Source organism: Coturnix japonica, chromosome 1 (genome assembly GCF_054131305.1).
Source record: "Coturnix japonica strain WE chromosome 1, WE-NBRP24, whole genome shotgun sequence".
NCBI lineage: Eukaryota > Metazoa > Chordata > Aves > Galliformes > Phasianidae > Coturnix > Coturnix japonica.
Window position 1 is genome coordinate 140680888 of NC_140663.1, and position 15417 is coordinate 140696304.

The 15417-nt window shown below is 37.2% G+C and overlaps 1 long non-coding RNA gene across 1 annotated transcript in view; it reads right to left on the reverse strand.

Moving 5' to 3' along the window:
- LOC146762755 (uncharacterized) overlaps positions 1-11558 on the reverse strand; it is a 57848-nt gene extending 46290 nt beyond the window's left edge. The window contains exons 1-2 of the long non-coding RNA XR_014948332.1: positions 11478-11558; positions 11337-11395 (exon numbers count right to left, since the gene is read on the reverse strand). This is a non-coding gene — a long non-coding RNA (uncharacterized LOC146762755). The remainder of the gene's footprint in view (positions 1-11336; positions 11396-11477) is intronic.
- Positions 11559-15417: the final 3859 nt, after the last annotated feature.

Sequence of the window (15417 nt, forward strand, 5' to 3'; positions counted from 1 at the left end):
CTCCCTGCACCATGTCACACAGGTAGGCGTCCAGGCGGGTCTTAAATATCTCCAGAGAAGGAGACTCCACCACCTCCCTGGGCAGCCTGTTCCAGTGCTCCATCACCCTCACTGTAAAAAAGTTCTTCCGCACATTCGTGCGGAACTTCCTATGCTGTACTTTCATCCCATTACCCCTAGTCCTATCCCCACGCACTACTGAAAAGAGACCAGACTTGCCACTATGGCTCCCACACCTCAGGTATTTATAAACCTGGATCAAATCCCCTCTCAGCCTTCTTTTCTCAAGGCTAAACAGACCCAGTTCCCTAAGTCTCTCCTCACAAGGGAGATGCTCCAGGCCCTTCACCATCTTAGTGGCCCACCACTGGACTATTTCCAAGAGATCCCTGTCTTTTTTGTACTGGGGAGCCCAGAACTGGACACAAACACCAGATAGACTCAAGCCCTGCTGCATGGGTTGGCTTCAAAGAATGAGAATGGTGGCTGAACTGTGTTATTTAAGGCTGGAGATGCTAAAATTTATTTAGTATCTGTAGCCATTTCTTGATATGTTTTTGATAATGGCCACAGCTGTATGAATTACACATGGCTTTGGAGCACAAAGGAATGTTCTGTTTGAGGTCCTTGTCTAGAATAAGAGAATGGAAATGTTGAGTTGTGGAAATCTACTTCCTTTGAGGAGGAATGTAAAAGCTTCTCACAATCCTGTCCCACATATTTTCCCATTCCTGAAATGTCCCCCTTTACCTCTATAACATGTTCATAAAATTTACACGAGTGTCTAATATACTTCACAGAACAAAAAAAGGGAAATTTAATTCAAAAAAAGATCTCCATTTAATTTCCCTAGTGCGAATGTGCATATCGAAATGTGTTGCAAAATTTCCCAGGCTTCTTTAATCTGATTGGATCAAGAAGGTTGTGTGATGCAGGTGGTTTAACTATTAATTTTCTGTGCTCAAAGACTCTACATTATAATAATCATTTTTAAGTTCTTAGTGAGGTAAATCTCTTTGTGGGGTAAAAGTGAGTTTTTTCTAATCTAAAAGCTTAGCTTTTTAGAAAATGATTTAATGCCCTACTGTCGGCAGATTCCTCCTTCTGTGCACCTTGTTTATAAAGGATCCATAGTGAAAAATGTATCTTTAAAGATATTCACATGAGAATAGCCTGTAAAAGTCATTTCTTTCAGTACTTCTGGTTGTTGTTTTTTCTCTCTCAGTGTAGAGCACTGGTTGAATTTGCATGGAGGTATAAGGCTCATAAACTTCCTGAAGTAGTTTGAACCACAGAGCACAATTCTTCCCTCAGCCTGTCATTCAGACTGCCACATGTCATTACATTTAAAGTAGACTAGGGCCAAAGCGTAGTGCAGTCTAGTTGTGGCCCCCTCACCACTGCAGATCCACAGGCCAGAGGAGATGAACAAGTACTATGTTCCTATCTTGCTGAATCTGTCTACAGTGATCTAGCGTCTTCCAGCCCTCATAAGAGCACAACAAGGATTCTGACCATTCACATCCACCTCCCATAGGAGTTGTGGGTACTTCTGGGCTGAACTCTCTGCACACTGCACAGACACAGAAATGAAACTGCTGTCCAAGCAGAAAGGAACACTTATGGAATTCTCTGCTTTGTCATGGTTTTACCATGCAAGCAATCAGGAGAAAAAACTAATAATAATAATCATAACACTGTACGTAAGGTTTGATCCTGCTGGCTCTTCTAACTTCATTAAGAGCTACATAGAAGGTCACAGCTCTGATGGTCAGTTTTCAGCACTTAAAACAGGGTTAAACCCCTTGGCAGTCTTTAAGCCAAATTACAGAACAAAGAGGAAAAAGTATTTCTGTCCCATCAACAAGCACTGATGCTCTGTCATTACTTCAATTTGAATAGGTTACAAATATAAATCAGCTTCCTTAATGAACCCCAGAATGATCCAAAATTAATCTTGGAAGCTCTTAAGTTCATCTACAGAATTCTGATTATCAGATCCCATTTCAGTTATAACCTGACAGCAGTTGTTCTCATGCAGTGAGCTCAATCCCTATTTAATTCTAACAAATACATCTATAAAGTTCAAGGTAACATCTTGCCCTAGGAGATACTTGACTCTCCAGACTCTCACTGGTGTCAGTGGGTCCTGAAGCCCCTTAGCTACAGGCTGAATTGCTCTGGGAGAGCATTTTTCCACTCTTAAATCTTTACCCAGTAGGTGTTTTTTTGTTGTTTTTTACCCCTTGTTTATTTTCTCTTAAATAAATACCAAAGACAATTTTTGTAGAAGAATCTATTATCGTGTAACTTAGTAATGGCAGATGATATACAAATGTAGTTTAATCTTTCTTAGGGAATGGTTCTGGTAATTCTACTACAGAGTGGTTTGAGTTTGTCACACTCCTCTGTATAGGCAGCCATGTGGAGTCTTGGCAAACAGTTATACGAGACTTTATTGAAAGAAAAATGTAGGGTCTGTTCAAGCCTGGTTTAAAACCCTCATTTGGGGTTTATCTCTTGCATTGAATTGCTATTCTGCCCATTTCTGTTCTGGTGACAGATCAGAAGAATAGTTTACAAAGAGCACATTTTTGGTGAAATAGTCCATTTCTCATTTCATTAACGTATATAATGAGAATACAGTCTACAATAAGACCTGTTTATTTGCACCCCAGCTCTGCTGAACCTATTTAATTTTGCTCGAATAGAAATGTACTCTGGAGCACACACACTTTCACCTGTTAAATAAGACCACAGAATGGGAGGAAAAAGTGTCCCCAGGATCCAAACCTGGAAAAAAGAGGGAACAACAGAGATTTTGTGGAAATACACAGAAGCTAAAAGTGAAGGCAGCAAGCACAAGGGTAGGTAAAAGAGGAAAGCTGTTCAAATATTTCTTTCCCTCTATCCTCCAAAAGCTGGGTCTTATTAACTAGATGGGATTCTCTCATTGCTAGGCTCCTCCCCCTCAAGTCAATGCTGTAAGTGTCTTAGTGGACTAAGAAGTAATTACAGCCATAGTACTAACTCCTGGAACACTTCATTGCAGTTTTCTGCCACCAGACCATGCTATACTCAGTATGTCACTGCTATTTATATTTGTAAACACTTGAAAGTCTACACTGATGTAACACCTCCCTGAAGGCAGAGTGGGAACCATAAAAGTGGGGAAAGATGAACTGGGTGGTTTTTTTGGTGGTTTTTTTTTTTTTTTCTATAATTTGTGAAGCAATTGGGTAAGCATCAAAAACTCAAGTTTCAATTTTCACTTAGGATGTAATAAGAATCTAAATGAATAAAGACCTTGCCAATCACTGTGTATTGTCAGGTATGTCTAAAAGTGATCCTGCCGCAGCGATATCTGCTGAGGCAAACCTTTTGTCAACAGTAATTGGAGTTTTGCTCATGTAAAGAATAAGACTTAAAAGTAAGCACTGCAACAATAGATACTACAAGCACTGTAATTTAAGGAAATTAATAGAACTGCAAGGTACACCTCCCTCTCTTGTACTGTATGTGAATGTATGTGACCACAGCTCTGGTCCTTACAAATCAAACTCCCATTAATTTCAGCTGAAATTTTACCCAAGATCTGAATACATACCAAGATGAAAACTGCAGACTTTAGCTCTATGTTCACAAAGAAGGTTTTTGTTTTCATGTGGGCATTACAGAGTTATGTTTCAGAAATATATCTTTTCAAATTTGTCCAGAAACACTGTTTTTTAGACCTTTTAAACTTAAAATTTAATAAAATACTCCGTTCAGAAAATAGGATAATGCAGACCAAATGACCGGGGGTGGAGGGAGAAATGAAAATCACACATTATCACAGAATGGAAGGGGTTGGAAGGGACCTCAGGAGATCACTTACTCCAAATACCCTGCTAAAGCAGGTTCCCTACAATAAAATGGGGAGGAAGAATGAAAAAAAAACAACAACAAATGGTGCATTTTTTCATGTAATCACTAGAAGAAGCATTTTATAGTGTTTCCAAGGAATTACTGCCAGACCTGTTTAGCAAATGTGAAATACTCATTAGCAATTACTTAACTATACATATATTAAAGCTTAATTAGTAAATAAATTAAGCACATAATTAATTGCTTTAATCAGTAGGCTTTTAATATAGTAATTATCACTTGATACATAAAGGGCATGTTAAGAATACTTTTCTCCAAAAAATACATTGTTAATTAATCATTAAAACTTATCTTACTACATGCTCATTAATGATTTATTACAGATGCTGGGCCAAATTCTTCTCTCAATTACAGCAGAGCCACCTCTGTAGAAGCCAACAGAGCTTCATGTGCATAAATTAAGGGAGAATTTGGTCCTATTAATTAAATGTAATATGTTTGTCAGAGTATATCACCACAGATAGAAGGCTGAAGTGCCCTGCTTGCTTTAACCTGGCTTTCTTTTATACTCCTTTGCTGCAGCTGAACAATATCCTTCCACAGCCCAGGCTCCAAGGCAGCATGTTGCAATAGCGGCACAATGAGGTGGGCTCATAGAGGTCGAGTTTTATTTCTAGCCCTGCCACTACTTGTGAATTCTGGGTCAGTGTCTGGGTAACAGCTTCACCTCAGCTAGTTGCCCAAATGCTCCTTAAGGAGACAAATAGTTGCTTTTAGGGTCAGTTAACTTTTTCCCAAATATTGAAATCTAAAACAGATCTTAATAATTGGGGTCTGAGGTGATAAATTGAAGAAATTGTAGAGTGACTATCAGACCCAGAAGACAAAGGAACAATAAGGTGAATCCCAAATGCAAACTCTGTGACCGTGTTTTTTTCTTGTCCTGGACTATATTAGTCTATATAACCTCCTCAGGAAGGAAATTTTTTTCTTGATTTTGCCTATGTGAAGTATCTGACAAAAGGAAACAAATAGGTCTTAATTAAGCTTTCTTGAGGCACCTAAATAACAGTATTGTTTACAAAGGTCTTCATATATAAACAGTCCTGCTTTCAGTTGTTACAGAGAACACAGGATGGGCAGAGTGAAGGAACTACTGATTTTTGTGCAGGAGGCATCTATTTGTAAACACAGGGCACCGTTCTGTTGCAGAAGCCTTTGAAATGCGAATGTGAGGACCTCTATGGATTTCCATTCACAATCCCAGTAGGACTCCCCTATGCACAACTTATTTGCACAGATGCAAAAGCTTGGTCAAATAAATCTAAATATATAGTAAATGAGTAAACTGAGATTTAATGACAGAGATCTGAATGTGGGATATGTGGTATGCTTTTTGCGCATACGCATATCTCCTGGTAAAACTCTGATGAAAACAGAACTTATAGTTTTGTTGAAAGTATTTATAGTAGCTGAAGTTAAACAGCATTCAGGGCTTAGTAGAAGGATCCGTCTAAGGTCTATATTGAAAAATAGTACTATCCACTTATTTCTGTGTTTTGGGAGTGCTTCCAAGAGGTCTTTGAACACATGAAAACCTTGATTTCCTCCCTAAGCACAGAACTTCAGATACTAGGGCGCACGTATTCCATCTCTCTTTCAGTGACTGTTCCAGACAAAAGGACAGAAAGAAAATATATTATTTAAAATGTGCTATGATGAAGCAGGTATTTCTTAATCTTAATTTACAACAAAACGTTTCACTGTGGGGTGAATAAAAGAAAAGCACTGTCCTGGAACCATCCATGAATTCAGAAATCATTGTAGGTTCTATGAAAGAAGTCCTTTCCTTTAGTCACTTTTCCACAGAGGAAGGGAAAACAAGTAATTAAAAAAAATAATAATTTGGAAAAAGAAAAGATTATGGAAGCTACCTTCAGGAAAATCTGTCTCATCACATTGGAGTAATCTATTACACTAACAGCTACCGTAGTCTTGTAGACTTTCTGAACATCTTTTACACATTTAGAGATGTTTAGATGATCTTTTCCCAAGCAGAAAAATCAATGAGCATGATGAGTCTTACCTAGATATCCTTTCCTAGGTTTAGAGGCCAAATCCAAGCAAGATCATTATGCAATCTTGTCATTGCTAAGGGAATTCTAGGGCAGGTGAAATGCATAGAGATTTGGCAACAGAAGCTGTGTTATCCAAAGGGATCAAGAGGAGTATTTTCACTTATGTGATACTATTCTACATGTTTTAGAGAGTTAAATACCAACAACAGAATGACAGAAACTTCCTAGTTACTCCACCATTATAGAAACACACAAAGTCAGAAAGCAAGTTCACAGTTTGCCTGGATAAAATCTTTAAAATAAAAATTAAAGATGGCTGCCTGATGAAAATAAGTTTATGAGTAACTCCAGTGCACCATTAAAAAAAAAATAAAAAAATCTGAGATTCTTCTTAGCAATGAGTTCTTTGTGCTTCTGACACAGTATATTCATGAAAGCTTTTGCTGTAAAAAATCATTATATATTATCTTATCCTGAAGGCATGAGTGTCATTCCTATGTGCAACTTATAGATAGAAACTTTGCTGAATATACATTGAGAGAAACGCTTCATTCATCTTTAAAATTACATAAAAGAAATTTGCTTTTGACAGAGGCAGAAGATATATTAAAGCAGACTTTTTCAAGTATACAATATTTAATATAGCAAAGAGGACAATATAGATAGAAGTTCTTTAGTGATATGAACCATCTATTCTTTACCATCCTTATGCAGAGGGATTCTCATGATTTTGGGAAATAGATGTGAGAAGTTGAACTTGGCTGTTTTGATAGTATTTCTTCATACACATTATGAGTCTGAAGGTATATGTGATTCACTGTAGAAATCAAATGCTCTCAAAAGCAAAATAAAAATATATATATTTGATAGAAAAAAAGCTGACAATTAAGCAAGTAAGTAGCATTGGTTTGTGTCCTGCCAGAGGAAAGTGGTAATTATTTTCATGCTTTAGTCTAAACTTTTTCAACAAATTAGCATCCCCACCACGTGGCAAGGTTACAGTGGTTTAAATGAATTTAGTTAAACTGATTTAGATTCTTAATATAGACTTGTCTAAGCTGGATTCTCACATATTCACATGTGTGCTGCGTGTTTGTTGGTTTAACTTAAAGCAGCAAATAACTGGCAAACAAAATCAAGGTAGGCAAGAGCTAAATCAGTGTAAAATGATCCAGAATAGGACTTATACCGGTTTAATTTGAAAACTATACTTTTGATTAAACAAATGCAGCTTTTTTGTGCTCAGAAGTTCTTTGGAGATACAGAAGTTAATTGATATTGTCTGCATTATTGTACATATTATAATTTACATGAAAAGCCACGTGAAGCTATGTTGGTTGCCATGTATTATTAGGATGGTTTACTGGTATTTGCTTCATGTGGAAAAGGCAATATACTGGAACAGAGAGCTCCACTTCTCCTTTTTTCTGATTATTCCAGCTACAATAATTTGAGGAGTGGTTTGAAGCAGGCTCCCCAGAGAAGCACTGAAACTTGCCAAACAGGCACCAGGGCCACTGAGGGCCTCCAGACGCCTGACTCAAGGGTCTCCTTACCTAACTTGTATGCCAAACACAGCCAGATGGGACCTCTCTTCAAGCTTCCAGGGCACACCACTCTCCCCTTTAAATATACATAGAATTTCAGCACTTCTTTCAGAGGGTTGCTGGTTGGCACAAGTACTTAGTACAAGGGAGAGTGGCAAAGGACAATGCCCAGTAATGTCCAATGCAGCATTGACAGCATTTGTCTTCAGGTGAGGCAAACACTGCACTCTGCCTCATGAGGAGTTTACTTTTGTAAACATGAATGCCCTGGCATTCCTGAATCAAAAAGACTCGTCCTAGAGTAAAGGTACATGTTTCTTTCTCGTTCAGATGGAAATTCTCCATTAAAACAAGGATCCCAGGTGGACCTCAGTTTATCTCAGATGAGTGTGGAGTTTCCAAAGTACACTAGGGGAAATCTGAGAGTCTAATTCAGGTCACATTTTGAAGTGAAATAATTTTTTATTAATAATCGCTGCATCTATATTTCCTTGGATGTCACCAGTGGAGGCAATAAGAAAAACAACTATAAACTTATAAAAAGAAGCATTTTATTCCTGCCCTTGTCGCCACATGCTCTGGAAAGGAACCATATTGGCTCTTTTTTAGCTAGTAATGTCTAATGCAGGAAGACAGGAATAAGCAGAGTAGAAAGCACCTGTCAGCTCTATTTCCCACTCTCCTTGATTAGCATGAAACATTAATAGGGCTCTCAGAAATTCTGGTCTGAAATGGGCTTTGCTTGAAAACGTGTCTGCCGTTACTGCACTAAAGCCGCTGTCATTAAAAAAGGGCAGATAACTAAAGAAGACTCTTTCTTGAAATTTATACCATTTTTTCATACAATGACAAATTATTTTAATAATGGGAATCGCACACTCTGCCATTTGTATAATGTTTCCCATAAAAACCCCCCATTAAATTTGCTCCTCTACTTGACTCATATCTTTTTAAAAAAATGACACACACAAAATGATACATCACGCATTCTTACAAAGAATTGGAAGTGAACATACTGTAATGGGTTAACATACGTTTTAATAAAATTTTCATTGTTGCACATTTCACTTTTCGGTACTGAGAGCCAGGGCTGTACCAGTAACCCCAGGCAATGCCTTAGGATAAAACAAATCATATGGTAGTGAACTATTTTCACCTATTTATCCTTCTACTGAAAATATATTCATAAATACAAAATGAAGCTAAGATACGTAGCCAGTAACGCTGTATATAACAAAGATATTCCTTACTATTTGTATTCTATTATTTTTTAATAATGTACCTTCTGCATTCCTAAGATGCTTTGGCTTTTGTTTTTATTGCTTACATACATTGAAAGCCACCAAAACATTTTAATTTTGTCTCCCCAAAGTAGGCACTAACACATACTTGAATAGTTAAATGAAATCCTATTACACAACCTATTATGGAATATGCACTACATGCCAAAAATGTATGCAGGTCTATTTATATATATCAGCTGTAGTTTTCTGAAGTAGAAACTTTTGATTTGTGGCATATGTAGGTTTATTTATGTGTAGACAATCTGTTTTATATGAACTGCCTCATCAAAAATGTTCCTGTATACATCAACATATTAACTGCTTATTAGATGGGATTATCTCAGAGAACAAATATTGAAAAAAAAAATCCCTGAATATTCATTTTAATATGGAGATTCGGTAGGGATTCAAAACCAATAGTTTTAATTTCTTTGTTATTTTATAAGAATTCTGGAATAAGAACCATGTTTCATTACCACAAAGGTAACGTGGCAACAATAAATAAAGCCAATTCAACTCACACCAGATCTCCAGATTTCATGCTTGTTTATTTTGTTGTCTACCTGCAGAAATGTAAAGGTGGAATCAAAAAGGCAGATGCAGAGAATAATTTGTTTAAAAGGGGTGGGGGGGGGGTGGGGGGGGAGGCTGTAGTTATTCTTCTTCATTTGCTTACGTGCATTTTAGGATTTCCAAGATTATTTCAAATTTAAAAATAACAAAAATAGCCATCTTTTCTTCCCCCTTCTCCTAATCTAATTCTGCTAAAAGAAAGATACTTCTGCTTAACTTTCTTAGTATGTTACTGAAAACAGATTCTTCTATGAGAACGATGTTATAAATAATGAAATGCAAGCCTTCGTAAGAAAACAAAACTAAGTGAGTTATCAACCAACTTGTAAGTTAAAAAATTTACTTCTATTAGCAAGAAATTATTGGAAGTACATAAATCAAAGAGACGTAGTATGAATAAAACTTGTAATTTCCATAATTTTGAACTAATTCTTTTTTTTTTAATGGATGAAAAAATATTTTTTCTTTGTGTTATTTTATAAATTGATAACTGCTCATGGAAAGCAGAACTGAGGATGAAATTACTGAGACTTTTATCACTCTGCCTGTATATGAACAATGCTGATGAGGAACTTGCTCCTGTTCACAGACTCCGGTAACATTAGTAGGATTTACATTTGCATGTTTCTGAATGCATCTCGATAGTATAACACTGAACCTGAGAAAATGAATTGAAGAAAAGCCTACATAATTTTACATGAAACAATCAGTAATAACACATGAAAAACAGCTAGAGAGAATTCTAATGCATGTGTATGTTACTGTCTTTCTTTCTCTCTCTCTCTTTTCTTTTTACATCATGCAAATTCTTCCTAGTCAAATATTAACCAATAACTCTGTAAGAAATAACAACAACAACAAAATCAACTCTAAAACTGTTAAAATATAGCATCAGAATAAAAAGTATAATGCATATTTGCTATCCACAGTGCATTTTCTAGTAGAAATGCTTTGCAGTCTGCCGGCTTGTCAATCTTTAATAGAAACTCATCAATTATTTGTAGGCAGGAGATTGAAGCGGCTAATAGCTCAAATATATTCCTCCATTTCATTGCATCAGTAGCTCTAAATTAATGCCTGCATTTTCCCCCTCTAAAATAAGTTAAAATAAATAAATAAATGAAGATGTAAAAATGTATATGCATCATTTGAATAAACAGTTAAGCATCACAGCACTATGAAATAGAAATACGAGCCACAGAGCTTTTGTTGTTAGACATATTCGTTAGAATGCAGAGCAAAAGGTAATTTCCTAGCAATCTGACTAATCCATATTAAAGAAATTTTCCAATATCAAAATTACCAATGGATTTGCCAAATATATCAAAGCACTCAAACGTTTTCTCTTAAAAAACACCCTCCCTACTTTGACTTTTCACTTGAGTGACATCATTCCTTAACCTGAACTATGTACATATATATATCTATACCTCTCTCCCCCCTCTCTCTCCAGGAAGATTGTAGGTGGGACATATAGCATTCCTCATAAAACAAAGTCTACTCATTTCACCTAATTAAAAATGAAACTTCTCTGACATTAATAGGCAGTAAAGCAAATTTATAGTCAGACACAGAACATTTCAGTCAAAAAAGTTAGCCTACAACTTGATAGAAGGCAGGTTTTGCCAATCACATGCCATGAATCTACCCCCCCTGACCCCAGCCTTCTCTCAGATAGCGGATACTGGCATTCTTTGCACATCAGAAATGCGCCAGCAGAGACCATTCATGAGGGAAATAGGAAAGCAAGTCACATTTGAGCAGACAACAAATGCTCCGAAACCTTGACCCACTGCATGCAACAGTGAGTGAGCCACAAACCCAGCACCCAGCAATATCAGGATGAACAGCAGCTGCAGCTTTCCTGACCTAGGACCCGGTCCTGCTGCTCCCTGCGCACAGCTGCTACTTAAAAAATAAAAGGAGCCTTGCATTATCATTTTTAAGCTAGTAACCGTAGAACAGCGCAGAATAGATGACACACTTACTGTAATGTCCCATGGAGCAAAGTTCCCATCTAGAGAGAGAGGCACTCTTATTCCACTCCCTGCAAAAGGGTTAACCATTATGAAGAAACATTATGCCAGACATTAGCAGACAGCCTACTTAGCTATTACATTTTTCCATACATGATAAATCCCGGGTAAACCTGTTTTTCTTTTTAAACACCTTGCAGAGTGAAGCCTAGCACTGCATCTAGTTGCCAAAGCACAATCAATATGGAAGGAGCGGTATTTTATGATTGGAGAAGTTGTTGTGTTTTTGGTGGTGAAATTCATTATTTAGTATCTGAACCCTCAGCATTTCAGTATCATTTATTCATAAAGTCCCTTTTTGCCAGGAGGAAATGGATACAGCTGTAGAGAGAGAGAGTGCGAGAGAGGGAGAGGCAGAGGGAGTGAGACGGATTGATGATATTGATCAGGTACCATCTTGAAACAAAGGCTAGGTGCTCTATTTTAGTTGACAACTGTGACACATAAAAAACAAGCAAGAGAGGGGGAAGGCTAGGGCCTTGAACATCACAGGCTTTAAAAAGCGTTTGAAGAAACCATTATGACAAGCAGGTCTAGGCAAGCTGCTGCAAAAATGTATTCAGAAGAGTCATTAAAAAATGATGCTTTGTTTGCCTTGTGAATATGAGGTTTGTAGCTAGCTGCACAGCACTCTCCTACAGAGGAAATGATGAGGTTTTTCATGCTGCACAGTCGCCTCTCTCCTCTTTTTTTTCGCCTTTTAAAAACAGAAACTTTTTTTGATGTGTTTATACTCTAGACTTAAAACACAATATTTTGGGATTCAGAGTCAATCAATCACATTCACTGTCAGCTGTCCTCAAGCTCCTCAGGTTTGCTATTAAGAATGTTGGGATCGAAATAAAAGCAGTGATTTCCTACACTTTCCAAGAGTTCAAATTGCTACTTTCTGTCCTGCCTATACCTCCAGAAAGGTAGCATACTTCTGATGGGCTGATCTGTGATAGCCAAGCATTCTAGTGCAGAGAGGTGTTACTGGCATCAGCAGATGTTGGACTTTCTTTTTTTCCTTTCTATCCCCACAAACGTAAATCCCTGTCTGCCACCAGTTTCTTTGTGTGCTCAGTCCTATTTAAAAGGGAGAGGAGCAAGCCCTTATACTTAAGGCAAACCCTAAGTGTTGGGCAGAAATAGCTCACGTCTGTCACAGATATCTCAAGTGCCTTAAAGAGGTACCTAATGCAGAAGAGACAGTGGCTAGCTTTTAATCTTCTTATAATTCAGAATCTTTGAAGACCCTTGTCCAAACAGAAGAATAAGCCATACAAGAAGTGGAAAGCTTTTAACATCAAGAAAGGCATTCCCTTGCCTCAGAAAACATTCCCCTTGGTATGCTGTTGCTTTCTGAGCATTGCCATTTCTTGTTATATTCAGTTTTGAAGGAAAAGAAAAGAGAAAGGAAGGGGAGCATGGAGCTAGTTTTGAGAAGTGAAGAAGTACTGCATTAATGTTAAGGAAAGTTTCCAATCCGGCTGCAGGTTCCATGCTGGTTAAATTTTCAGAAAAGAAGTATATGATATTTTGAATGATAAAAATAAAAACTAAAAATCCATAGATGCTGAAATAAATGGAAAGGCTCCCACTAACCTAAATAGTCTTTAAATTACTTTTTTGGATGCCAAATTGTGCTTGAACCCTCATAGAGCTGCTGTGGTAATACACATGAGGGATCTAATTATTTCCATGTCTAAAATTGTCCAGTGGTCAGTTGAAGGAATCCTGTGTGGAAACTGCACCTGAGAGATCTCACAAAAACTCCCAGTTTCTGTGGCCATTGGCCATCACTAGGGAGATATATCTGTAGGCTCATACAATTTCCTGTTAACAGCAGGGTATGGCTCTGCATGTGTGCTTTTTTTGTGTGTGAATTAAAGAGAAGCTGAGAGCTGTACAAAAGCTTATTTCCCCCTCATCTTCACGTCCATTTGAGCACAGTTATAAAGGAAACCTCTGAATGTTCAACATTACACTTGCCCCAGTAATTCTACCATCTTGAGGATGAAGCTGACCCAGGAGAATGGGCTTTACACTTGTTTCAGGTTATTCTGAATGCTACTTGACTCAACCTGAAAGGAAAGGAAGAAAGAAAAAGAAAATCAATCTTCCTGCTGCTGACTTCCAAGAGTACGCTAAGGAAAACACCTTTGTGCCAAAATTGTACAGGTCTATGTATCTCACAAACAATTCATACATCCTTTACTTTGCCTAGATGGGAGAGGATCAATATCATATATATACAAGATATGCTATTGTGAGGCTCTTCTTCTGAAGTACTTTGTGCTTTGAGTCAAGAGAAAAATAACAGGAGAGCCCATACCTGCCAGCTGGTTTACTGTGAACATCATACTTTGTCCAAAGTTACCAGAAATAGCAGCAACAAAAAGATGTGAATGGAGTCATAATGGAAAAAGAGGCCAGGGCTGGTAGCAGAACCAGGGAGCACTAGAAAAGCTGCTTAGGGATGAAGCTGTTTAATTGAGATGTTCTTCAGGTTTAAGAGTGAATTTACTAAGAGGGCTAAATAAGAGTTTAACTCTGCTCAGACCAGAGTTGGAATCAGTGTTTGTGAAATTATTAGTTCTAAATCAAATAGCACAACATTTCTGAAATTAATTTTATTTTGTTAAGTATCTTTGATACTCAGTTAAAGGAAGCTTTTTTGGAAGCAGAATGCATAGAAACAGAAGTATATTCTACCATATTCCCTTTTCAAATGGCAAGTTGAAATATTTTATAGCAGATACACTTTTAATGTTTCTAGTTCTCCTTAATCAACTTCTTCTCTCTTTAATCATTCTTTCATACTCTCCCCTTTTCCTGCTCTTATGGTACTGATCCAAAATTCACCAGAATGCATCCTCACCAACTGACATAGCTCCTGTTGAGCCACTCCAATTCATTCATTCGTAGTTTGTCATCAGCTTCATTTCCCTGGTTCACACACCTCTTCCTGTGATATCACTGTGGTTTTATCCCACCTCTGTCTAGCCACATCTCTTTTTGGCCACATTAATCAGACTTTACAGTTATTATTTTCTTCATTCCTGGCCCTCAAACAGAGTTAACAATCAGGCTCAAAAATCTACCTAAAAGCTATCATGTCCACATTCACCTTTGTAAGAAGCTTTTTCCAAATATCACAAGACTATCTAATAGATTAAAAAACATAAATGTGTGAAAACATGGACTTAAGAGTGAGAGCTGGAGACATATTCTCATGGCATATAAAGCATGCATCCATATCTGCCCATATTCCTATGGAGAACTTGTATTTTTTATTCAATGCTTTGCTATTCATATTCAGAAATTCCTTTTCAGTACCAATATTTGGAAAAGAGGAATATTTTGTTTGTCAGTTCTCAAGTTTTAATTTGAAGATTTTAACAGAATTTGGGATGACAGTATGGGAAAATGTGGAACATTATTAACAATTACTACTCTAAATCTCTGGGGAGTTATGAGCTCAGATTTATTAAATACTGCAAGATCCTAAGATATTGCAATAATAGTCTCATATGTAGTATGTCTAAAAAGATGGACCTGGGATCAGTTCAGAATTACTGCATTCCTCTCCAACACTCATGAGGAGGAAAGAATGGAAGGTGTCTTACAGCGACACAGAATCATATAACTATATTACCCTAACTCTAACAGCCCTCCCCTAAATCACATCCCTGAGCACCACATCCAAACTGTTCTTAAACATCTAGCACTGTAAGCAATACAGGACAAGTTTTAAAAGCAACCTACAAACTTTTATTTGAACTTCTCCATTTAAACTGGTTGGAAATGAAAAATAAAAATAATAGAAACTCCATCCTGAACTTTGAAATTGCTTCTAATTAATAACTGTGAGGAAGGAATTTTAAGGAAAATAAGGAGAAGTGGTAAGATCTTTGCCTGGCCTTCTCTGTTTTATTTCAAATGAGAAAAACAATTGTTCATCAAAATAGCCTGTCTGATTTGGACATTGTAGGATTTGTTTTCCCCTTGTTAATGCAACAGCCCTCAATCTTGGTGCAGCCTCTGGGTG